The sequence below is a fragment of the Phyllostomus discolor genome, chromosome 5 (assembly GCF_004126475.2).
Source record: "Phyllostomus discolor isolate MPI-MPIP mPhyDis1 chromosome 5, mPhyDis1.pri.v3, whole genome shotgun sequence".
In the NCBI taxonomy this organism is placed as follows: Eukaryota; Metazoa; Chordata; class Mammalia; order Chiroptera; family Phyllostomidae; genus Phyllostomus; species Phyllostomus discolor.
The window spans coordinates 122,790,338-122,816,339 of record NC_040907.2 but is presented as its reverse complement, the minus strand read 5'-3'; the positions used below and the strand labels follow the sequence as shown (position 1 = coordinate 122,816,339).

Genomic DNA, 26,002 nt, shown 5'->3' with positions numbered 1-26,002 from the left:
AAAAATGTATTTGGCATTTCCAGTAGACAATTATCTATATAAGATTAGTACTAATTAAAAAATAAACTAGTACTAAGGGTTTTTAAGAAAAAATGTTGGTCCTTTGGTGTGTCTTCTACTTCTGCTTTTGCATTTACCTCATTCCTCATAAGTGCTGTTTTTCCAGAAGAAACCCATTTTTAATTTCTATTAGGTGTTCTTTCCTGGCATTTATCTATTTCTAAATAATATACTAATACATATTTGCTATGTGTGATTCTCATAAGGGTGATTGATGGCAGAGGCAACAGGTAAAAGATGCTTTAATGTAAGAAAAGGCCAGAAGAACATGATTCCATTAGGATGGCTTCCAGATGAGAGGACAAAGTAGCATTTCACTGTGGAAGGGCACACTTAAAGCCCTCAAGTTCCTGTGGGATGAGATCACCCATATTGGGTAATGGTAGAGAGGATTCCTACAGACCTGAGAGCTTTGTTTTGCCATTCTTTTCAGGATTTTTTAAAAAAGGATTTTATGTCTTTATTTTTAGAGAGGGAGAAATAGGGAGAGAAACATCGATGAGCCAGAGAAATAGCTATCAGTTGTCTCTCCCACACCCCCAACCTGGGACCTGGCCTGCAATCCAGGCATGTGCCCTGACTGGGACACGAACCAGCAACCTTTCGGTTTATAGGATGGCACTCAATCCACTGAGTCACACCAGCCAGGGCTTACCAGGATTTTTATACTTTCTTGATGTTTTTTAAATTGTTGAAGAGTGTCTGATTACTTACTTTCTTGTTGACCAGTTTCTAGTAATTGGTAAACCCCTGTATATTCCTGAATGTTTCCTGTGAGGCTAGGTGAATTAAAGGTTAATTTTCTAGGTATACCATTTCCTCCCATTCCCAAGCTTAGGGGCTGTCTGAGGTCTGTATGTAGCTTTTGCTTGGTTTGTCAATTTTAGATATTATATATTGACCACCTAGTTCAACAGCTAAAGATTTAGCTCTCACCTACCACCATTTCCTGTTGTTCATCTTTCACATATTATTATATTACACTGAAATAAATCAGTAATCACTGTGAATAAAATTATGGAATGTGATTCCCTATATATTTTTTGTTTTTTTTTTACAGTTACTTACTGCATCCTCTATTCATTTGAATTATTTTCTATTATGTGTTCAAATTTTCAAACCACTCTTTAAATGTCACTTGCCTATTAATAGCTTCCTTCTTCTTTCCCTTTCCTTGAAATTAGCAAGACCGTCAACCAATTTTCCTCAAGCAACCTCCCTTCTAGAGTTCTCTGTCTTTGTGCTTTAAACTGAACTGTTTGTGTTGGTAGACTTTTTTTTTTTAAACAACGGTCTTCCTGGAACTTCCTTTTGACTTCCTCCTGTTTTGGATCTCATTTCCTGCATCTTGTAACTTCTTTATTGGTTTTCTCTTTGTGTGTGTAGCATATCCTTCAGTAGCATCCTAAGAAAAAGAGTGCGTGAATGCATGTATGGTACATTTTTGAATCCTTGTTTATAACTGATGATCATTTAATTTTTTTCCCTCACACCTTATTGATTGGTTAATACAGAGTTTTCTTTGAGAATTTCAAAGGGATGTGTTCTTGTTTTCCATCATTGAACACATCTTCTCCCTTTGTATATCACCAGGTTTTTTTTCTCTATAGAAGCTTTTAATATATATTTTTTGCCCTTGGTGTTAGTAAATTATTATGTAAGATTTTGTTCTGATGTTATGATTGCAGTTTTTTTTTTCTCTTGTTGGTCTAGGCATATTAATTACAAAAAGTTTTGTTTGGTTTTTGAAAGTTTCACCTGTGTTTTTGCTTTTTCTCTGTTTTCTGTGGATTACTCTTTTCTGATTATTTATTGTGGTCTTTCTCCTTCACATTGGAGATTTCCCTCCAATATTAAGTGATCTTTGGCTGTCACATTTAAGGCTAAGGCATTAAAAAGCTCATTCCATTTTTTTTGCATAGGAATAAGACAAAGTCTGGGAGGACATGTTCTAAACTCTAACAGTCATAGGAGGGTAGGGTGGGTAGAGTTGGTCCTTCTATTTCCACGTTTTGTAAAATTTAAGATTTTTGTAACAGTCCCAAATTGCTCTTATAAATCTTAAAAAGTTTTAATAAAATTATCACTTAGTGTGTAATAATAGTTATCAACTGCTGTGGAACACATTACCCCAAAACTTGGCTGCTTAGAAAAACAAACATTTAGTATTTCGTGTATTTTCTGATGATTAGGAAGTTGAGAGTGTGGCATAGCTGAGTGGTTCTGGCTTTAGGGTCTCTGATTAAGTGTAGGCAGTCTGTTGGCCAGGGCAGCAATCATTTCAAGGCTCAACTCTGGGTGACCAATTTGCTTCCAAGCTCACTCACATTATTGGCTGGCCTCAGTTTCTTCAGAAGTGTTGCACTGAGGGCCTCAGTGTTTTACCTTGTGGGCCCCTCTGTGCCCTAAAAACATGACAGCTGTTTGTCCTATTGCCAGTCATTTGAGGGAATGAGAGAATGGCGTTATCCCTTCCGTGGATGGAAGCTGCAGTCTTTTTTATAACCTAACCTTGGAAGTGACATGCCATTACTTTTACCATATGCTTGCTATTCCTCGTGTAATTTTGATGGGCGGGGGGACCGCACCACATATGGATGTGAGAAATGGAGGCAGGGGTCTTTGAGGGCCAGAGGACAGACTATGATAGCCAACCTCAAGAGGGTTCCTGATGATCCCCTCCTGATGTTCTCTGAGTTGTCCCCTCCCAGTTTACAGCAAGGCTGATCTGTAAACCAGTGGCATACAGCAGAAGTGATGGTATGCTTCCTTGAAAATTAGGACATAAAAGACAAGTGTCTTCCATTGTGGGTGCTTTCTCACTTGTTTGTATACTTGATCTTTTGTTTCTCTCTCTCTGTCTCTTTGTAACTTTCTTTTGTATTACTCATTCTGGGAGAAGCTAACCGCCATGTCTTGAGGATATTTAGGTTCCCTATGGAGAGGCCCAAGTGACTGGAGGTAAGAGGCCTCTGGCCTACAGCCAGTGGGGAACCGAGACTTGCCAATATCCATGAAAGTGAACTTAGAAGTGGAGTCTTCATCCTCTATTGAGCCCTAACATGATTGCAGCAACCTCATAAGAGACAATGAATCAGACACTCAGTTAAGCCACTCCTGGATTCCTGATCATCAGATAACTGTTAGATAATACTATTTGTTATTTTAACCACCTAAGATATGGTTGAGTTTGTTACATTGCCAAAGAACACTCATGAATAAGTCAAAAGTGTTTTGTTGTGTTTTTAAAACACACCTCCACCCATCACATATTTTATTTTCAGTACTTCATTGCAAGGTTGGTACACATGCGTTGGGCTTGTTTACTAATGGGAATTTCCTGTGGCTTGGTTAGGCCAAAAGCCTGTTTTTTGGGGGGATGACCCCTAATTTTAGTGTCTGGAAGTTTATTCAGTTTCTTTAAAGAGAAGCCTTCTAGTTTCCTTTCTGAAGTTATTTTGAAAAATAAAGCCTGACTATTTTATTATTAGAGCTGTCCAGGAAAAGGGGGCTATAGTTAGCATAATTAAATGGACAACAGTTTCATCTGCCCCTCCCTACTTCTCTTGTTTTGCCTGGTGTCCCTTAGTTTAGAGATGCTTCCATTTGGTTTCTTGAGGGAATAATCCTCTTAATTTATTTTCCGGGTTTTGAGTTGTGATGGTGGGTTGGTAGGCAGTCCATCACTTTTAGCTCTGTGCCTTATCTGTTTTTTCTGAGACTTACAGCTTCTGCCTGTGGACTAGGTTTGCTAATTATATGTAGCCTCTTTCTCTTGCAATTGAGGTTTTAGTTTCTTTAGCTCTGCTGAGTTCCTCATTTTCTCTCTTTTTACTGAAAATGTATAGAAACTTCTTGATCATTAATACTTATATTATTCTTGTTACTTTAGATGCTTACTTTTTTTTTAACCTTTAGTATCATTTTAACGAACTCTTGGAAGGAAGAATAGATAGCCTTTGTGCCTGTATTAAAGTGGACATCCAAGGGGTATGCGCATGTGTATATTTCACTATTCTTTGTATTGTAGGAGGAAATCTATAACTATAGATTCGTAGAATTTGGAGTAGATTGGGATTTGGAGATAATTCAGTTCTCCTTACTCATTTTACAGCAGAGGAACAGGCTCAGAGAAGTTAAATGTTTTACTTGTAATTAAAATTAACAGTGAAAACTTGAGATGGAATCTGTAACTCCTGACCTTTATGTTTTTCCTGTTTCACCATGCCACACTACCTTTATTTTTTCACTAGATTCTTAAATTATTGATAATTGAAACATATTGTACAAACTAATAGTGATAACTACATGCCAGATTTTGGGGATTCAAAATTAGTAAGCCTGCTTTCTTCCTCTTAGAGCAATTGCTGGAGAAATAAATATCTTACTTTCCATTAGTTCAAATCTTTTGTTGATTGCTGGCCTCATTCTTTGTTTCAAATTTTGAACAATTTTTGTAATTTATGTGATGATCTTAACTTATAATTCCTCAAGTAAGCAGTGTTTTGAACAAAAGGCTTCTTTTTCTTTTGATTTACAATTTCCTTTGACTTGCTTTGCTCTCATTTCCTTATTCTCTTCTGTTTTCTACTAATATATTACTTGAAAGGAAGCTCAGTATTCTGTTTGTACTAGGTTTATAATTAAACATACCTAGTATAATTCTTACATAGTATAATTCTTAAATTCTTATATAATTCTTACATTCTTACATGCGGCATGTAAGGGGAGGCATGTGGCATGCAGCATGTAAGGCATTGCTGAGGGGAGAGACAATGAGGAAAAGTATCTCAGTGAATCTTACATATGCAGTAAGCTCTTGGTACAGAGAAACTGCACTATACTTTTGCCACATGCCTTAGCGTATTTAGTGTTGGCAAATAGTGCCTGAGTTAAAAATATTTTTTTATAAAAGAACTTTGTAAAAGTGAGATTTTAAGTGATCAGTGTTTAAAGTTAAGGAGGGAATTGATACTTCTTTTGCTTTTAGGTACATTTTTTTCCCCAGTGATGTTAAGTTTTCAAAGTAGTTTTTTAATGGACAAGCACCATCATATATAGCGGTCTTTGTAAATTAGACTGGTGCAGCACAAAGGGTTGAATGTAAAGAAGGACCATGGATCGCCCCGACTAGTTTGGCTTAGTTGTTAGGTGTTCTGCTGCAAAGCAAAAGGTCACTGGTTCAATTCCTGGTCAAGGTGTGCCTGACTTTGGGGTTTGTCCCAGGTTGGGGTGAGTACTAGCGATGTTTCTCTCTCCTTCTCTTTCCCCTCTTCCTCCCCTTCTCCCTAAAAATAAATAAATAAAATCTTATTTAAAATTAAAATCAAGTAAAGAAGGATCATGGAGAATTTATCTGAAAGACTTTTAAGAGTAAAGGGAAAAATAAGAGAATAATAATTTTTAGCAATTATTTTCTGTTAATAATAGCATTTATTTGACATGTATTAGGTATGCTTTTATATGGTATCAATTAGTCCTCATGACAACTTTATAAGTTAGGTATCCTCATAAAGAATAATTTAGATCTTGAGAAATCTGTTCATGACCAGAAAAACAGATCAGCCATAGTGCAGGGATTTGAAATACGGACTTGTTTTCATTGTAAAACCTGTATTCTTTTTTTTTTTCTTTAAAGATTTAATTTATTTGCCTTGGCTGGTGTGCTTCAGTGGATTGAGCATAGGCCTGCAAACCGAAGGGTTGCCGGTTCAATTCCCAGTCACAGCACATGCCTGGTTGCAGGCCAGATCCCCAGTTGGGGAATGCATGAGAGGCAACCACAGATTGATGTTTCTTAGGGAAGGGAGGGAGAAAGATGGGGAAAGGGATATTTATGTGAGAGAGAAACATCGATTGGTTTTCTCTTGCATGTCTCCACCTGGGGATCTGGCCTGCAGCCCAGGCATGTTCTCTGACTGGGAATCAAACCAGTGACCTTCAGTTTGCAGGACAATGCCCAACCCACTGAGCCACCAAAGCAGCTGGGGCTAAAAACTGTATTATTTATTCTCTGCTACCTTACTGCAGAAATATTAATTTGAAACTAAAAACCTCAATTATATATCCAGAATTTTTTGGTGTAATTATGGTACATATGCAAAGGTTTATAAACTTCATGAAATTCTATTTCCTTTCAATTATAGATATAGTATAGGTGAGAAAAAATGTGTAATTTGCCCCTCACCCCAATTTATCAATATTAAGTTTTAATTAGTGTGTTAGAGTAGATTAATAAATCTTTTGTAAGAGATTGAAAGATTTAACAGTTCTTAACTAAATTTTCAAAACAATGAACGCCTTGTATTGCAAAATTGTATGTTGCTTGCAGTTGACTTGTTTCTGGAATAGACCAAGCATTACCATGATTGAGAAATATCAATTAGATAATTATTTGACATTTAAAATTAATATTCTTCTAGAATATCATGTTGTTTATTTGAGGATTGTAAAGCTAATTTTCCCCCCCAGGATAAGAAAAATATAGAATTGTTATCTAATTGAAAGAAAAGCAGAATTAAGTTAGTCAACTTGATGTGTCCAATTTGCCAAAATAAAACAATTGAAAAAATAGGAACAGTTGTGGCATGATGTGTAGGCTATTGAAAATAATCTCTTTTTTTCTTAGCACATTGAAGAGCCACAGTAGTGTGAGGGGAGGAGGAAATGTGGAACATATAAATATTTCTGGATAAGTATTGGTCTAATTTTGGAGAGTAAAGGAAGACATATGCATTAATAGGGATGGAAAAGGCAGGGAAGGAATCTGTGTAAGACAAGTTTGCCTTAATTTTTCCTGATACCAGATATGTATCACAGAGGTGAGAGGAATGACATAATTAATGAAATGGTAATTGGGAAATAAAAAAACATTATTAGCCATGAAAATACTGTTTAAGAAGAGAAGCTAGGGTAGTTGAGGAAATAGATGTTTCCTCACAGATCAAAATCTTTAATGATGTAACCATACAAACCTTAGGTAAGTCTTGAGTAATGTAAACATGCATGACAGATATTACTTAATGTTCACTTCAGAAATAGTCAAAGTGACAATAGTTGGTCATAAATTTCAGTGCTGATTATTTAATGCCAAAAATTTACAATTGAATTATTTGTATAAATTAAGATGAATTACTTCTATAAATGAGTGTATATTAAGTTTGAAGGTGAAACAATATTTGGAGTGTCAAATGATACTCCTTATGTAAAGTTAAAAGTTATAATTGTTTTAAAACTATGTGTGAAATGCTGACACTTTTGTAAAGTTAATTCTTTATAAAGCTATTTTGTAGTATTTTCTTTTGCAAGTTTTAACATTATGCTTTGTGTACTCTTTAATTGACCTGAAATGATTTTTGTATCTTATGTGAGGTAGGGATTCAATGTTTTAAACTTTTTCCTTTTGGGGAATCAACTGCTATATCAATATATTGTAAATAATCCAACCATTGCTCACTGATCTGCAATGCCAATTTTTATTTATCTATAGCTCGGTTTATACATTCTTAGTTCTTTTTGTTGGTTTATTTGTCCTTGAATAATGCAGCCCTAGCTTTATTTTATAAGTAAAGCTTTACAGTAATTCTTGAAGCCTGATAGGGGAAGTCTTTACACTTTTTGTTTTTATTCAAGAATTTCCGTATTTTTGGCTCTTTTGTACATAAATTTTTGAATAAGCTTGTCAAATTCTACAAAAATTCTTTCTGGAATTTTGTTTAGAATTGTATGGCATTTATAGGTTAATTTAGGAAAAAATGAGATTTCTATCATATGAGTTTTTAAAATCTATACATATTTCTCCATTATTTTAGGTATTCTTTTGTATGTTTCCTTAACACATACACTTGAAATACATTAAATACAGGGTTATAAAATGGTTAGGTTTAAAAAAACTTATGTCTTCAGTAGTGATTATTGCTAAATTTGTTAGCTGTAAACATTATAAAAATGTTTGTTTGGAAAAAATTCAAACTATGTAGAAGTGATTGAAGTTAAAACAAAACCTGAGCTAAGTTATCATCTCCGCAGCTCTGCGGTGCACTAGAACTTTTTGTGGTGATAGAAGTATTGTGTATCTGTGCTGTCCAGTATGGTAGCCCAACCAGTAATCACATTTAACTTTGAACATTTGAAGTATGGTTGTATAACTGATGAATTGAAGTTTAAAATTTTGTTTAATTTCAATTAATTTAAACTTAAATAATCATGTGATTAGTTGTTACAATATTAAACAGGATAGCTTGGTGTTATTGTAAAATTTTGTAGTTTTAGGTTTATTGAACATATTTTAAAAATATAATTGTTTCTGTGAGTACAATAGTTTTCAACTAGATTATTGCTGGTATTTGGAAATAATACTGAATTTTAAATATTTTCTTTAACTTACCTGTGACCTGCATTAAAAGAAAGATATTCCTTGGCTGTTATGATTCTCTCTTTTAGAATGTTAGAGTCCTATAATTTGAAATAAACTGGTATTTGATTCTGAATCTTTATATTATTTCACATACTTAGTAATTGGTTTTGACTTACTCTGGGGCTTTCCAAAATAAGACCTAAATTATGCATACAAAGAACCACAGACTCATTCAGGAAGTTTTCACTTTGCCCTAGATAAAATTAGATGGTGTTCCTTGTAGATAACTCTGACGTTCAGACCTGACTTTGAATATTGAGGATAATGGTATTTGTAAGGCTTACCTAAACATGGATTCATTTTTTAAAGTTCATTTAAGCTCATTACAGATTTTTTTTTGGAGCACCTGCTTTGTGGTCAGCATTTTTCCAAATACTGGAAATACATATTGAGTAAATTTCTTCCCTTTAGCATCTAGTAGTTTGAGAGAAAGATGGAGAAAGAAATTACTTTATTACTGTGGCATTACAGAATAGAGGTTAATTATGAGTGTTTTCTGGAGACACTTGAAGTTGTGTGACCTTAGTTATGTTTCTTAATCTATGGAAGCCAGTTTCCTTATGAATAAATGAGGAATATTATAATAAGTATATTAAAATAGGAATATTAAAATGTGAGGATTGAATGAGGTAATTTATGTATTTGCCATATGTTAGGCAATATTATTTGGCTACTAAGGAACTTGGAATGTGTCTCATGTTCCTGTTAGGGGCAATAGGATTTAAGTAGGGGGACAACATGGTTGGGTTCACATTTGGAATTGTGTACATCACTGTGTCTGCAGTAGGTCAGTGGATTTGAGGAGACAGATTAAAAAGGAGGCTGACCCTGACTGGTGTGTTTCAGTGGGTTGGACGTCATTGTGTAAAACGAAAGGTTGCTGGGTTCGATTCTTGGTCAGGGCACATGCCTAGTTTGTGGGTTTGGTCCCCGATGGGGGAACAGAGGCAACCGATCGAGGGTGCAGAGGCAACTGATCGATGTTTCTCACACTGATGTTTCTCTCCCTCTCTTTCTCCTTCTCCCCCCAAAATAAATAAATAAGATCTTTTAAAAAAAAGGAGGTTGTAGTAATAGACCTGTTGAAAGATGATGACCTGATCATTGTATTTAGGATAGAATGTTGGGAGAAAGTTCAATAATATGTTAGTGTTATAAAGGTAAGACATGGTGATTATTGAAGAGAGCAAAGGTGCCAGGGATGATATTCCAACTTTTGGCTTTAGTGACTGAGTAGATGGTGATATTTACAACTGAGGAAGGGCATTTTAGAAGGGATAGAGAAATTAAGTTCAGTTTTGTTCATGTATGAGATGAATATGTGATAACTAGGTGGACATATTTAGGAAAGAGTTTGATTTATGTTTCAGGTAGATAGAGGATTCATGGCTGGAGAGATCTACAGTAAATAAACATCGCATTTAATTGTATTTTACACAATGCGATTTAATAATGCTAGCTATTATTACCATCATCATCATCCTCATTATATAGGTGGTACTAAAGCAACCAACAGAGAGCCCTTCTAGAGAAAGGGTGTAAAGTAAAAGAAGAAGTGGGCTGGAAGATAGAACATTTAATAGATGGATAGATAAAGAAGAATTATAGAAGGAGATGGAAAGGAAATAATGAGCTTTTAGCAGAAGAACTAAGACAAGGTCTCATGAAGTATAGTGAGTTTGTATGACAGAGTGGTTAATGGTATCAGATGTAACAGATGTCTAATGATATAAAGCCTACAAGACTCCAGTGGAAATAAATCAACAGGGACTTCCGGCAAGATGGAGGAATAGGTGGACGCACCGTACTTCCTCGCACAACCAAGATTAGAACAACAATAATTTACAACAACAATAATTTACAGACAGAATAACGCCCAGAACTGACAGAGGATTTATCAGAATGGAAGTCGGACAGCCAAGAAGTTGAAGTAGACGTGTTCATCGGGACTGGTAGGAGAAGACAAGCTGGGCAGGTGCAGGGCTGGCGCGGGTTGGCGGAGCGCAGAGGTCGGAGAAAGTTTGGTGCAAAATCGGCGCGACAGCCATCGGGGCGCAAGAACGCAGCGGTGATCCCTGAGTACACAAGCTGTGGCTGGCAGACCCAGAGGGGCAGCGATTGTGGACCAGGGCAGAACTCGCAGCCCAGGAGCCCAGAGAAGGGTCTGAGACCAGGAGAATGGAACTATCACCATTGTTTTCTCCCGTCCCCGCTCCCGCCCCCACATATAACGTCACAATTTAGCGACTGGGGTGCCCAGTCCCGGTGAACACCTAAGGCTCCGCCCCCCACCATAACAAGAGCGACCAGACAGGGGGGAAAAAAAAAGGAGAGACAGGGAAAAATATGTTTTCAACAGAGCAGATCAGTCCCCCAGGACTCATCCTTTTGAGCGACCAAGAAATAGGCAATCTATCAGATACGCAGTTCAAAATACTGGTGATCAGAAAGCTCATGGAAATGGTTGATTTTGGGCGCAATTTAGATAAAAGGATGCAGGTTACCATAAAAGAGATGCAGGAAGATACGCGGAGGAGAGCCAATAGTGAAAGGAAGGAATCTGAGTCTCAAAACAATACAGTGGAACAGAAGGAAGATAGAATCAAACAAGCAGGAAAGCATGATGAAATAAGAATTCAGAAAATCGAGGAAAAGTTTAAGAGCATCCAGGACATCTTTAAACATTCCAATATCCAAATTATAGGGGTACCAGAATGGGAAGGGGAAAAGCAACAAATTGAGCACGTATTTGAACAAATAATAAAGGAGAACTTCCCCAATCTGGCAAAGGGAACAGTCTTCCAAGAAATCCAAGAAGCTCAGAGAGCCCCACAGAAGTTGGACCCAAGAAGAAACACACCAAGGCACATCATAATTACATTAGCCAAGGTAAAAACGAAGGACAGAATCCTAGAAGCAGCAAGAGATAAGGGAACAGTAACCTACAAAGTAGTTCCCATCAGACTGTCAGCTGATTTCTCAAGAGACCTTACAGGCAAGAAGGGGCTGGAAAGAAATATTCCAAGTCATGAAAGACAAGGACCTACATCCCAGATTGCTCTATCCAGCAAAGCTCTCATTTAGAATGGAAGGATAGATAAAGTGCTTCTCAGATAAGGTCAAGTTAAAGGAGTTCATCATCACCAAGCCCTTATTTTATGAAATGTTAAAGGGACTTATCTAAGAAAAGAAGATAAAGAAAAGACATGTGTAGTAAAAGGACAGCAAACTCACAAATATTAACAACCACACCTAAAGCAAAACCAAAAGAAACTAAACAATTAGAACAGGAATAGAACCACAGAAATGGAGGGCACATGGAGGGTTAGCAGCAGGGCGGTGGGAGGAGGAGAGAGGGGGAAAAGGTATAGAGAATAAGTAGCATAGAATGTAGGTTGAAAATACATAGGGGGAGGGAAAGAATAGTATGGGAAATGTAGAAGCTAAAGAACTCATAAGTATGACACATGGACATGAACTAAAGGGGGGAAACGTGGGTGGGAGGGGGTACATGGTGGAGGGGAGAGAAGGGGGGAAATGGGACAACTGTAATAGCATAATCAATAAAATATATTAAAAAAAAGAAAGAAATCAACAAACAAGAAGTGGCAAGGAAATGGAGAAAAGGGAACCCTCTTTCACTGTTGGTGGAATTGCAAATTGTTGAGACACTATGGAAAACAGTATTGAGGTTCCTCAAAATAATAAAAAATAGAGCTACCTTATGACCAAGCAATTCTACTTTTGGGTATATAGTTGAAGAAACCTAAAACACTAATTTGAAAAGATGTGTGTTTCCTATGTTCATCCCTATGTTCATTGCAGTGTTATTTACTATAGCCAAGATATGGAAGCAGCCCAAGTATCCAACAATAGACAAGTGGGTAAAGAAGATGTGGCTCCATATATACAGTGGAATATTACTTGTTCATAAAAAAGAATGAAAACTTAACCATTTGCGACAACATGGATGGACCTAGAGGTTATTATGCAAAGTGAAAAAAGTCATTCAGAAAAAGACAAATACCATATTATTTCACTCATTTGTGCAATCTAATGAACAAAATAAATGAACCAACAAAACAAAAACAGACTCATTGATACAGAGACTAAACTTAGAGTTGCCATATGGAAGGGGCATTGGGGATTAGGTAAAAAAGGTGAAAAGATAGAGAAGTGCAAATTGGTAGTTATAAAATAGTTACAGGGATATAAAGTACAGCATAGGGAATATAGTCAGTAATATTGTAATAACTGTGTACAGTGCCAGGCGTGTACTAGAATTGGTCAGGGAGATCACTAATTAAATTATATAATTGTCCAACCACTATGCTGTACACCTGAAACCAATACAAAATAATACTGAATGTCAACTGCAACTGTAAATAAGTTAAAAAACAAAACAAAAAACAGGAATCCAGTGGATTTTACAATAGGATGTCAGTGTTGACCTTAGCTATGTAAATCACAGTGAAGTGATAGGGACAGACCCAGATTAAAATGTATTCAGAAATAAATGGGAGGGCTTCAGTTAAGATAGTGGCATAGGCAGATGTGGCTTGCCTCTTTGTGGCTCACCTTTTAATCAAAATTACAACTAAAATATAGAACAACCATCACTCAGCCATCATAAATGGAGTTGAATGGAAGTCTAACAACTACAGAATTAAAGAAACCACATCCGTCCAGATTGATAGATGGGGCAGAGACACAGAACAGGGTGGTCCCTCAACCACATTTGGTGGATAAAAATTCGGGAATGGTGTCTTGGGAGCGAGGAGTCCCAGACCCACACTAGGCCTTCAAACCCAGCATTCCAGTGCCAGGAAGATAAGTCCCCACAACTTCTGGCTGAAAAAACCAGCAGGGATTGAGTTGGTAGAAGAAATTGCTGGAGCCCTAGTCAGTTCCTCTTAAAGAACCCACACACAGACTCACCTACTCAGACTCATTCCCTCAGAGCTCCAGCACCAGGATAGCAGTTTGAAAGGCACCAGTGGTATACAGAGAGAAACTGAAGTGTCTGGCATCAAGGTGAGCTGAAGCCATTGTCCCTTTGCTAAACCCTCCCCCCACAGAGCCAGCAAGCTGGAGCCATATCTGAGACTCTATCAACCTGGCTAACACTGTTTGACCTGCCTTAGAGATCCCAAGAGGCTGCATCACTCAACTTATGGGCCCACCCAAACTGCTTTTCCATATGATTGACTGGTCTTTGCTCATGCCTTACAGCTTCATAAATTCTATTAGACAAGCAACAGCTGGCCTCAATGAGCCCCCAGGCCTAGCACTAGCAGCAACCAGCTTAGATTCACAGTTTGTCTTTGTCTGTAAATCTCCAAGCCCAGCACAAGCAGCCATCTCAGATTGCTTTATAGCTCAGGCAGGGTGCCCCAGGCAAAACATAGGTGGGGGCTGATCTTGGCCTTTACCACACAGGAAACACCAGGGCCAGCACACCAAGGGGACAGCTATAGACCATGTCGGAGTACAACCATCCTGCCCTCTGCACAACTGATCCTCCACAGAGGGCAGAGGTTGGTGGTCAGTGGTCACAGACAGTCTTTGCAGCTGACTGACTTGGGTCAATCCCTGCCATTGATCTGCCAATAGCAACCAAGGTTCAACTACAAGAGGAGGGTATACTCAGTCCACAAGAAGGGTGCACCTTGAGTACCCAGTTTGGGTGATAGGGGAGGCTGTGCCACTGGACCCTACAGGACATTTACTATAAAGCCGTACTATCAAGACACGAAGTCAAAGCAGCTCTTATATAATACATAGAAACAAACACAGGGAGGCTGCCAATTGGGGAGACAAAGAAACATGGCCTAAATGAAAGGACAGATCAAAACTCCAGAAAAAGAACTAAACGAAATGGAGATAAGCAATCTATCAGTTGCAGAGTTCAAAAACTGGTTATAAGGATGCTCAAGGAACTTAGGATCTCAAAAGCATAAAAAAGATCCAGTAAGAAACAAAGGACACACTAATTGAAACAAAGAAGAATTTACAGGGAAACAACAGTAGAGTGGATGAAGCCAAGAATCAGATCAGTGATATGGAACATAAGGAAGCAAAAAACAACCAGTTGGAACAACAAGAAGAAAAAAGAATCCAAACAATGAGGATAGCATAAGCAGCCTCTGAGACAATTTCAAGAGGTCCAACATTCACATCACAGGGGTACAAGAAGGAGAAGATAAAGAGCAAGAATTTAGAAATGTATTTGAAAAAATAATGAAAGAAAACTTCCGTAATTTGTTGAAGGAAACAGGTGGAAATAGACATGCAAGTCCAGGAAGCACAATGCGTCCCAGCAAGATGGCTGCAAAGAAGCCCACTCTAAGACACATCATAATTAAAATGCCAAAGGTCTCAATAAAGAGAGAATCTTAAAAGCAGCAAGAGAAAAGAAGTTAGTTAACTATAAGGGAGTTCCCATAAGAGTGTCAGCTGATTTCTCAAAAGAAGTCATTCTAGAAGAATTTGGCAAGAAATATTCAAAGTCATGAAAAGCAGGATCCTACAGCCAAGATTGCTCTGCCCAGCAAAGCTGTCATTTAGAATATAAGGGCAGATACAGTGTTTCTAAGATAAGAAAAAAAACTAGAGTTCATCCTCACCAAACCATTATTATATGAAGTATGAAATATAATAATGAAATATAATAGTATGACTTTTTTAAGAAAAAGAAGGAAATCAAAACTATGAGTTATAAAGTGGCAAAAATACATATCTGTTAACAATTGAATGTTCAAGACATACTAAGCAAACAAGAAGAGAGACAGAATCATGGATACTGAGAATGTTTTGATGGTTGCCAGATGGGGTAGGGAGTGTTGAGGAATGGATGAAGAGGTGAGGGGATTAAGAAGTACAAATAGATAGGTACAGAATAATCATGGGCATGTAAAGTAAGTATATGAAATGGAGTAGCTAAAGAACTTACATGCATGACCCATGGATGTGAACATGGTGGGAGAATTGCCTGAGGGAGCTGGGGGTCCTGGGTTGAGGAGGGCAATGGCAGAAAAATTAGAACAGTTGTAATAGCACAATCGATAAAATACAATTAAAAAATATAATTAATAGCCCTGGCTGGTGTAGCTCAGAGGACTGAACATAGGCCTACGAACCAAAGGGTTGCCAGTTGGATTCTCAGTCAGGGCACTTGCCTGGGTTGTGGGCCAGGTCCTCAGTTTGGGCCACACAAGAGGCAACCACACATTGATGTTTCTCTCCCTCTGTTTCTCCTTACTTTCTCCTCTCTCTAAAAATAAATAAGTAATACCTAAAATAAAAAAAAAAACTTTAAGAGATTAAAAAATAAAATTAATAAATAGAAATTTAAGAAAAAAGAAATAAATGATAGGTATTATATTAAGTGGGCCAGTTCTCTTGATATGGCCCAAGAGGAAAGCAGTGACATATCACACTTAACACATTTTTAAAAATTCCTTTAACAAAACATGTGGCTAGTCATTTGGAGTAATTATCAACTTAAAAAAAATAAAAGCATAAGGAAAAAAGTTAGAATACAAAGAGTAAATTTTTGTAGATTTAAATCCAATTTAAGTCTTTCTCCTTCAGCTTTCTCTAAGTTTTAATCATCATCTAGTTTACTAATGAGAATTTAAAATATTACTTTCATAATCCATGTACTTTTGCTATTATTTTCATTTTAACCCTGGGGTTTACTCTTAATCTGTTTCTTTATAAACCTCTTAAATTTCATCTTTAGTAGGAAACATTGTTATGGTGATTAACATTTGGCCTCCCTTTTCTTCCTCCCAAGAATGTTTTAATCAGGCTTTATTTTTTAATTAGAAGAGCCAATCAAATATGTTTAAACTCTTACTACTATACACACACTGTTTATCTGATTGATTCTACCAATTCTGTAAAATTTTGCAGGATACTATTTGGATTCTTTGGATTATGTGGTAATATCTGTAGATTTTTAGGAATTTTACTTGTTGTATTTCTGGAGGCAATCTTAGTTGTAGGTATTTATGGAATGATTTATTTTCACCCTATTGTGTAGCAAGTTCTGGTTTAGCATTAACTATATGTGTGACTTTGGACCTTGAGAGCTTGTTTGGAAGTTCTAGCAGGGGAGCACAGCTACTCGTATACGCTTGACTGAAGACTGGTCCTCTCCTCCAGTTGGGAAGGTTGTCTTCTTCCACTGAGCACGCAGCTTCGGGGGGGATGCGCATGGATCATGAGGGAGGAAGGGGACACCCGCCTAGCCAGCCAGATCAGCCGAATCAACCTGGCAATGAGTGGGGTGACAGATGTCGCAGCCAGATTGCCATCACTTCCTACATGTGTGACTTTGGGTAGGCAATAGTCCCCAGCCTTTTTGGGCACCAGGGACTGGTTTTGTGGAAGACAATTTTTCCACATGCCAGGGCAATGGGATGGTTTTGGGATGATTCAAATGCATTACTTTTATTGTGTACTTTATTTCTATTATTACATTATAATATATAATGAAATAATTATACCGTTATTTCACCATAGTCACCACAATGCAGAATCAGTGGGAACCCTGAGCTTGTTTTCCCACAACTAGACGGTCCCATCTGGGGGGATGGGAGACAGTAACACCTGAAGTGTTTTGCTTCTGTCCTGTCCGTAATCTCATTTTGGTGCTGTCACTGCAGAAAACCCTGCTTCACAAAGATAGGATGTTGGAAATGGCAGCAGGCTTTTCAGTGCTTTTGTGGAAATCTCAGGACATTTCACCTTGATTTTAATCCAGAACGTATGGGGATTTGAAGTTGTCTCAAACACACTTTTAAGGCCACTGTCATTTGTGGTCTCAGGCAGTTAGTCCTCTTTTGCAAGGACAAAATCACTTCACCTGGCTTACTCCCAGATGGGTCTTGGATCCATTCCTTCCCAGTTCGGGGTTCTTTTGTGGTTGGGGAGTAATGCTCAAATTCTTCTGAAAAAGTGGTGTGTGAGGTGATCACACACCAGCTGGGAGAGGGAAGGCCCTGGCTCAGTCTCTTGAAATCTCTGCTAATGTTTGAAACATGTCAAAAATTCCAGTGTTCACTCGTTGCCCCCATAATTCCAGTTTGGCTTTGAATACAGCCACTTGAACACATTATCTGCCACCTTCAACACAGTTGTCATTCTCCCCTGAAGTGACAGACTGAGTTCATTGAGCAGGCTGAATATGTCACACAAGTAAGCAAATTTTGAGATCCACTCTGTGTCACTGAAATGTGCTGCCAATGGTGACTGCTTTTCTAAAAGAAATCTGTGGAGTAGCTCTTAACTCAAAAAGTGGCCAGTGATCTACCTTTGGAAAGCCGCCTCATTTCTGTGTATAAGAGAAGATGTGTGTGCTCTGCGTGCATCTCCTCACAGAGCTGCACCAATGGATGTGAGCTAAAGGCATGGACTTTAATGTGGTTGATTATTTATTTATTTATTAAAATTTTATTTTAATTGTTGTTCATGTACAGTTTTCTGTCTTTTACTCCCATCCCAGCTGACCCTCCAGCCCTGCTCATCTCCCTCGCATTTCCACCCCCCTAGTTTTGTCCAGGTGTCCCTTTATACTTGTTCCTGGTTGATCATTTTAATCACATCCTGTAAAATGTTAAGTTCAGGTGACATTTTTAGGCTAGCCTGCACAGTGTGTAGACTCATGTTCAGAAGCCAGCCCTTTGACCCGAGCAGTGAAACCAGAAAGCAGTCCAGTCATGGCAGCGACTCTGTCCGTGCATATACTGACACAAAATGACCAATTCAGTGTTCCTGATATGTAATAGTCAAAGACTGGAACAGTTCTGCAGCTGTGGTGTTGGTTGGCAACAAAGGTGTACAACACATATCCTCATGCACATCCTCCTGAAAACACATCGCACAAAAACAAACATTGTTGTTGCCTTGTTGTCAACATTGGTAGACTGGTCAACTCAGCTTGCGTACCATGGTGACTCACTAATCCTAACAGTTGTGCCTCATTATCCTCTGCTATTTCATCAATTTGTCTAGTTACAGTGTTAGCCAGAGAAACACTTGACACCTTTTGAACTGCAGCTTCTCCTCAGAGTTCATGACAAATATACATAGCTGCAGGCAGGATCATCTCTTCAGTAGTAAAGGCCTTCTTAGCTCTAGTGATGTGGTTAGTAACTAGGAATGATGCTCTCAGTGCAGATACATTTGATGAAGTGTTGGCCTTTAATAATTGCTTCTTTCTTTGTGTTCACATTTTTTTCTTTTGAAAAACTCCAAAGGCTTGTCTTTTAATGCAGGGCGCTTGGCAAAGCAGTTTTGAAGGTTCCATGGCTTCATTGGATAATTGGTCATCACATATTGTACAAAGCGGACTTGGAGAATGTGAATCACCTATTGCAGTGAACCTGTAATTTAAGTAGGACTATGGGTATTTTCTTTTAAGTGCATCTTGTGTTTTGTTTGCAGTTTTAGAGTCTTCCTCTGTCTCATCATTGGGTCTTTTCCCCTTTTTAAGGACGCTCTCCAGTAATGTTTGCTTTTTACTCATTTTGGCTAGGGTTAGCTTGTGGGCTTACCAAAACTGTGACTGAGACAAGTGCGCAGTGCAGGGAAGAGGTGCAGACAAAAGTGGTAAATAAAATAATGGGCAGGCCACGTGCAGACTAAAATAAGTGTATGATTCTGACTTAAAGCCTGCCACTGATGCAGCTGTACAATTGAAGTACCTCAATTCACTTGCTACTGTAAAGCCTGCCACCAGATACAGCTTAATTGTCACTTGCCACTCACTGACAGGGTTTTGATATGAGTCTGCAAGCAGTTGATTTATTGTGGTCTCTGTGCAGTCAAACCTCTCTGCTAATGATGATCTGTATTTGCAGCTGCTCCCCAGCACTAGCATCACCGCCTCAGCTCCACCTCAGATCACCAGGCATTAGATCCTCGTAAAGAATGTGCAACCTAGATCCCTCCTGTGTGCATTTCACAGTAGGGTTCATGCTCCTGTGAGAACCTAATGTCGCTGCTGATCTGAGAGGAGGAAGAGCTCAGGTGGTAGTGCCAACAATGGAGAGCAGCTGTAAATACAGATGAAGCTTAGCTGCCTTGCTGCAGCTCACATCCTGCTGTGTGGCCAGGTTCCTAGTAGACCAGGGACCCACAGCATCTGGTGGCCCCCAGGGATTGGGGACCACTGAGTTAGGGCTGGTTCTGGAGTTCACCATCTCTTCAAGGACCTTCAGCCTGAAATTCTATGTTATCCTAATTTTCAGGGAGAAACACATTTGAATAAATAACGTTTGTTTCAGTCTCTTATAGAAGGCCTAAACTTTATTTTATTATACTACTACTGTTCTGGCATATCATAATAGTTACCTATAATGTATGAATATGTTTTATTTATATGTTCTAATAGTAAATGATTAACCTAAATAACAGTAGCGTTTTCCCATTGCCCATGGTGGAAATGCCATTACTGGATTTTATACTTTTTGCTTTAAGTGTGTCGTCTATAAACAGCTCAGACAGGATTGGGGAAAGGAGTCCTCTTTGTCCTCTCCTACTTCCTCCTCTCTGTTACTCTCTCTTCCCCTCTCTCCCTTTTCTCTCCTCTTCTTCCTATTTAATTTGTCATCTGTTGCTGCCAATGTTTATTCAATAACATTTAAATTAAAAATTTTAAGTTTTTATACAAGAGAAGATTTGAACTAATCTTTGAAGACTTTCATGTTCATTGGTTGAAAAGTTTAAGTGAAAACTATATCCAGATGAATATTACATAATCACATTCTAAAGTATTACATGTTTGTTTTTATATATTTTTTCAAATTTCAGAAATAATATGCTTATTATTGACAGTTTTTAAAAGTACAAGGAAGAAAATAAAAATCCTGTAATGCTATATATAATGTTTTTACATATGTATATTTCCAGTTCTTTCTAGGACTATATTGGGTTTTCTTTTCAACTTAATGTTGAACCATTTCCCCATGGTTTTGCTATAGTTTATTGATGCAGTCTGCTATTTTTTGTGTGGTGTGATTATTTACAATTTTAAAAAATATTTTTAAAATTTATTTTTAGAGAGGGGAAGAGAGTGAGAAAAAGAGGGAGAGAAACATCAATGTGTGGTTGCCTCTCACACGCTCCCTACTGGGGACCTGACTTGGCCTGCAACCCAGGCATGTGCCCTTACTGGGAATCGAACCAGCGACCCTTTGGTTCGCAGGCCAATGTTCAATCCACTGAGCCACACTAGCCAGGGCTGATTGTTTACAATTTTAGTTTTCAATAAATAATGCTCTCATTGACATTCTTATACAAAGTGTCTGGTTTCCTTAATGAAAATTTATAGTCATGCAGTTGTTTCCAAATATGAAAACACTTTAAACTGACGTTCTCCCCCAGCCCCTCCATTTTGAACTAATTGTTCATTTAAAGAGGTGGAAGCATTCAAAGAAAATGGGGGAAGGATGAGAATTTATTGTACATTAAATAATGTGCTGGACACTTCATGTATTATCTTATTTGATCCAATAGCAACCCTGTGACATAGGTAGTTTGTCTTCCTTAGAGAAATTAAATGGCTTGTTCACTTCAAAAAGCTAATTAATGGCAGAATCCAGACAATAACACAGGTCTCAGACTTTCAGTCTTATGGTTTTCCACTCACTCAAGAAGTTTTCTTTGCAGGATAAGAGGGTCTTTCCTGGTGCTCTCTCCTGCCTCCTCATCTTCTGATGACCAGAGTGTATGTGTTTTTCCTCTGGTAGATTCAGTCAGAAAGAAGTTTGAGAACTAGCACTATACCTTTTTGTTGTCTCTCTTCTTTTAGGGACTGTGTTCATGTTTGAATCTAAGAAATGGATATAAAAGCAGAACATCTATCTAATCATGTCTTTAGGAAACAAAACCCATCTTAAAAATAATGTGTGCCTTGTTTCCATTTGAGAAAGACAGGGTAGACAACGGAGGTACAGCTCTCTACTTTCTACTAAATTGAATTTTCTTTTTGAGGTTTATTAACATAAAACATGGAATGTTCACAAAATAAGTTAAATGCAATAAAGAGATTCAGAAGGCTCTATATCTTCCATTCTGCAAACAGCAGTTAAGGTTGGCAGAACAGGACATACTAAACGAAAATGAGAACTATGTATAATTACAAACCTCACATTTAAACATTTAATTGTATGTTTCAGTGAAAAATATCTCCATTTCATTGGTAAGGATTATGGTTCTGATGGTATATTTACCTTTACATTTGTAATGATAAGTTATGGTTTGCCTACTTTAAAATGAACGTTAAGTAGTTTGTTATGGTTTAGAACATAATTATTACAATTGTAGGTGTGTACTATTTCTGTACATTTTAAATAATGTATTGTAAAGTTTTTATTCCCTTACAAATAACCATCTATAAATATGGAGTTTGGTTGTAGTTTATGAGTTTTGGAAAGGTATTTAAGTTGCCTGGAGGAAGAAATCACCTCTCTAATGGTGCCTTTTTTCTAATTTGCTAACTAAGTCAGTGTTCCATTTTAAAAATTAGAATGTTATTTTTTAGGCAGCAAGATAGCTAATTGACAACTATAGGCTATTGTAGTGGCTTTTCATATAGTAGGCATTTATAAGGGAGAGTTATATGAAAAATACAGATCTGGATGGAAGCTTATGAATAAAGAAATATACATACACAGATTTGTACATCTGTATATTTATAGACATATGTAAATAACATACAGATAGGCATATGTCAAGAATTTGGCCTTGCCCAATGAGGGGTCTGGTTTTGCCCTTGGCTTCTGGGAGGTAATCTACATTATACGTGTAGAAGTGTCTTTCTGTTTAGGACAGGGATGGCCACACCCAATAATGTGACCAATTATGTGATTTAGGGTAGGGCATATGGTATCAATTGACCTGGAGAACTACTTAAATCACTTAAACAGTCAATTGATTAACCATACCTATGTAATGAAGCTTCAATGAAGAAAGAATAACTCTGGACACTAAAACTCCGTGAGCTTCCCTGGCTGGCAGTACTCGACCATATTGTCCCGTATCACCAGTGTGCCATGTTGATGCCAGGAGAGAATGCATCCTGGAAGCTTTGCATTTGGAATTGTCCCCCACACTGCCCTGGATGTCTCTTCCATTGGTTGATTTTGATTTGTATCCTTTTCTTGTAATCTGTAACCATGTAATCTGTATGATAGCTTTGAGTGAGTTTTGTGAGCCCTTCCAGTGAATTATTGAACCTGAGGGTGGTTTGGGGGACCCTCTGAACTTGCAGATGATGTCAGAAGTGAGAACACTCTTGAGTACTATATCGTCAAACCTTGCAGTTTTATGTATAGGCTAGATTTCTATGTGTGCAAGAGTCAAGGCAGAGGTAAGAAAGATAAAATTGAGAAAAATCCAGCAAAGATGAAGAAGAATAAAGGTAATTGAGATCTGATGGAAGGCTACCTACCTGGTTTGCGGTAGGGGGAAATCAGATCAGAGAAAGGAATACTATAGGAACAGTGATTGTGAGGCCTGTTTGAGTTTGGAAAATTTACTTGCTTAGAGCATAGTTCAAAATTGATCTTGTAAACTCATTGTTGAAGACCTGGAGATGTACTGTGTGAATTAGGAGAGTAAAATCTTCTTTTTGGTAATTTGATCAAAATCAGGCTATACTTGCCTGCTTCTTGCCTCTATGGGCCTTTTATTCAGGTCTCGTTTTTTAAAAAGATTTTTATTTATTTATTTTTAGAAAGGGAAGGGAGGGAGATAGAGAGAGAAACATCAATGTGTGGTTGCTGGGGGTTATGGCCTGCAACCCAGGCATGTACCCTGGATGGGAATCAAACCTGCGACACTTTGGTTTGCAGCACATGCTCAATCCACTGAGCTACACCAGCCAGGGCCTATTCAGGCCTCTTTTAGTATTCCCTTCAAATTCTTATCCTGAAATTTTAAATGGGAAGGTTGTTTATGGGGCAGGAGCAGTGAAGAGAGATGTTATGGGGGAATAGAAAATTGGGGAGCAGATAAAAGCTGTCCTTTTCTTGCCTGTCTTAGGAAGGAGTCTGACTAGTTCCTCTTTTGTATGAACAGTATATATTGTACTTTTTTGTAACATTTATCACACTATGAACAGTTATTTTGTTCTCTTTGCTTGCTGAATTGTGAGGTCTTTAAGCAAGATATGTTTGTTATTTCTCTATTTTAGCCAGCTAGAGAAAGAAGGAAAGTAACTCTGAGTGAGTTCCTATTGTATATGTACCAAACTCTTTGCTAAAATATAGATGTCATCAAATCCACTGGTTTAAAACTTTTTAACTTACATAGAAATCTTTTGATAAAGAAGTACTTTCTCATTCATTAAGTTAATGAGTTTTTATTGTAATATTAAATAAAACTGACAGGTCATTCTTACAGTGGACTTTAACATAGTGGTTTGATAACTGTCATCATCCATTTCTAAAAATGCATGAACAAGCTTTTTTTTAACATTTAAAAATTTTATATTCTTTTTCTGTTTAAATTTGTATTTCTGTTACACTTTTCCTCACCAGTCTTTTCTTTAAGTAATGTATTTTTATGCAGGAATTATATTTTACATGTAATATATTATGAAAGTAATGTATTTTATGCATTAAAACCCTTCATGCATATTGATCACCCTATCATACGTCTCTTCCATAAAAATATATATGTAAATTGAATTAAAAAATATCTTCCAGTCGTTAAATTACAGTTAGCGTGTAGTTAGTAAAACAACATAAATATATTAAAATCTTGTTAAATAATTATTAAACAGAAGAAAATGAAGTTAATGCATCTTGTGATGACATGGGTGATACTAGTTTTTAACTGTTTTTAATTCAACTTTTTGTGGATAAATAATACACATTGCTGCAATAAGACAAGTTCTGCATCATCCTATTTCCCTTTTTTCTTTAGAGATGTAAGTGCTGAGAAAAAATTCACATAATTAATTGGATGGTAATAGACAGATTTTGCTTTAGCTTTGTTACTCAATTATTTGAACTTCTCTGTCATCAAACATTATTTTTATTTATCTCTCAATGGTAATTTGATTAGGCCTCTCTTCAAGTTTGTTGGAAACGGAGAATTAGAAACCACCTGGAGTGGTCATTTATTAGAGTCACTGGAGACATGAATTCTGGGAAGTATACCAAGAAAGGCGTTATTAAGGCTTTTTAAATAACTAGTAATTATTTCTATTAGTGTTTTTCTTATAGGCAGTATGTTTATCTTAACATTTCAGGAGATGATGGTAAAAGTAAAATGTTGTTAATTTCAATATGCCTTTGTGAAAAGGATTTTTTTTTTGATGGAATGTCTTTATCAAGAACCTTAAATGTCTTTTAGTCAAAGCCATTCATTTTAAGGTTGTCCGCCATAGAACCTTAATGGCAAAACTGTTCTTCATTGTCAAACCAATCAGATTAATTTTCATGGTAAAAAAAAGGCCTGGCCTCATTTTTAATTCAAATAAATGGCTTTGGTTCATGTTTCTGTGACAACCATCTTTTGATATTTAATCTTCAGTAGATAAATGGAAGGTCAAGGAGCCTTGTTTTAAGTTTGTTTACTGGAAGAAATAAGTTGATGCTGTCTTTATTTTTTCTTATTAGAAACTGACTTAGCTTTGTTTCACAGGACTTTTCCTGAAAAGTAAAAGTTCTTTAATGTGTTCTTTAATGATGAACATGGGATGAACGAGATAAACTTTCAAAATGAAAGTTGCGGTCAACTTCTGCTCCATGTCCTTATATATCTGCAACTAGAACATCCTATCACAGTTCCCCACTTATAATTTCTGGCTTTGTTATTTATAGAAATGATGTATAAAACAGGAAACCCTGTAGTCAGTTTGTGGTATTAACGAAGGCTTTGCAGACAGAATATGAATCATTCCTTGTTTTGTACATCAGAGATTTTTTTATACACTGGGTAGTGCGGTACAGTTTTATTCAGGACGGGTGATAGATAACACCATTCTCTTTATAAAGCGGATAAAGGCACTTGTGAAAGGGGAGGCAAGAAAGGATAACCTACATGGTTACTGTACTTGGACCTCTGATCCATCGTCAGGTAGATTAGTTTTAGGAAAGGGTTGAATACAATTGGAAATCGAAGACTTGGGAATTGTTGTCCATTTTTTTTAAACCTATTTCATCAATGTACTCCTTAGAAATTCTTTTAACTTCAGCACTAATTTGAAAGATCCTTGCTCTAAAATTTATAGCAACCTCTAATTTATAGATAAGGAATGGACTTAAAAGAGGTGAAGTAATTGCCTATAGTCATTAAGCTAGTAAATGGTCCATCCAGTCAGGAACTTCAAAGCTTATTTTTCCTCTTAAGTCATACTACCCAGTACATAGTCTGGTGCACAGCAGATATTTACTATGTGTTTAGTGAATGGGATAACAGCCTACTTTTACTCTTAAATACACCATTAGAGTAGTTTCTTGAATTTTGACCTGCTAGATGAGTAACATTACAGATGATTCAGTATAG

The 26,002-nt window shown here is 37.2% G+C and overlaps 1 protein-coding gene across 2 annotated transcripts in view; it reads left to right on the top strand.

Annotated features, from left to right (window-relative positions):
- The window catches only part of ADK (adenosine kinase), a 573,035-nt gene that overhangs the window by 55,196 nt on the left and 491,837 nt on the right, over window positions 1-26,002 (top strand). The window lies entirely within an intron of this gene.